The sequence below is a fragment of the Morone saxatilis genome, unplaced genomic scaffold (genome assembly GCF_004916995.1).
Source record: "Morone saxatilis isolate NCDOM2014 unplaced genomic scaffold, NCSU_SB_2.0 Contig21, whole genome shotgun sequence".
Taxonomy (NCBI): Eukaryota; Metazoa; Chordata; class Actinopteri; family Moronidae; genus Morone; species Morone saxatilis.
This window is the reverse complement of record NW_023339774.1, coordinates 3,860,765-3,862,096: the sequence shown is the minus strand read 5'-3', so window position 1 is coordinate 3,862,096 and position 1,332 is coordinate 3,860,765.

Below are 1,332 nucleotides of genomic sequence, written 5' to 3'. Positions count from 1 at the left end.
TCTATTCTAATGTCTGTTTCCTGCTCAATCCTTCACTAGAATTTTCTACAAAAAGGCCATTTCTTTGTAAATACACGTGTTGGAGCAGCTATGACTAACAAAAAAAAAAAAAAAGATTTAATAAATATTTCTTTGTCGTTGTAATTATCGTGTCTGTTTTTTTTATTAATCGTTATGCAAATGAGTGACAGTTTGTGAAATGGAAAGAACATCAAAAAGGCGTGAAGGCTTCGTCGGAGCAGCTCGATGTTTGTCTTGGTTGTCACTTGATGCATAATCGCACAGGCCGAGTCCGGGGGAAGTGGGAGAACAGCTGTTTCTCTATAATCTGGAGGTAATTCACAAGCTGAAAAAACAAGAAAAAAAAAAACAACAGCTCCAATTAATCTTGTGGGAATGTGCAGAGCTTCAGGGAGCTCTGCCAAGAAAACTCTGTCTCGCGCTGTCTTGAGCTCCTTGCCTCGCTCTACCTCTCCTGCTGTCTGCATCAAATCCTCACTTTCTGTCTCTCTCTTCCTCCCTTTGTCTCAGCACTGACTTTGCCACCTCTCCCCAACTTGCTGCAAAAACTTTAAGACATCCTATAATAGCAGTCAGACTGTTGTCACGAACACAATGGGACATTTCCAGGAAAAGGTCAAGAACACACGATTCTGTGGTCCAGAAGAACAACCTGTTTTATCAACAGTAATGATGCTGTGCAGCTAAGGTGTCTGAATCAAAGCTGGTGGAAATCTCACCTTTCTGCTTTGGATGGTTTGGAGCTGTGAATTCTCAGTGGTGGGAAAATCCTTTCCACTCTTTAAGTACTGCAGTGATGTTTGCACCTTCATAAAGCATAGAGTCACTAGAGACTGAATGACAAAATAATGGTCAAACTTGGCAAGAAAACATTTCCCATAATGCAACTTGAAATTATCATTCACTAAACCCTCTCTGACTGGGAAAATGTCTTTCAAAAGTCACACCCCAAGTCTTTCTGTTATAAAACTGTCCTAGACTACTCTGATGACATCATCATGGTTATTTCGTGGCTCCTCCACAGCAACAGAAAATAAGGGTTTTCACAGGTGGACTAGTAGTCCTCATAATGTGAAAACCGATGTTAATGTGTATAAATACAAGCAATAACACTGTAAAAATACCCAGTTTGTAGTAGAAGTTCTGCATTAGAAAGGCTGCTCAAGTAAAACAAAAGTACAAGCATAAGGGTGGCAGTGTGTCAGTCCAAAGGGGCCGGAGGGTCGCTGGTTCAAGTCCAACACAGAGCGTGGACTGATAGTTAGAGATGTGCTAGTTTCTCCTCCTGGGCACTGCTAAGGTGCCCTTGAG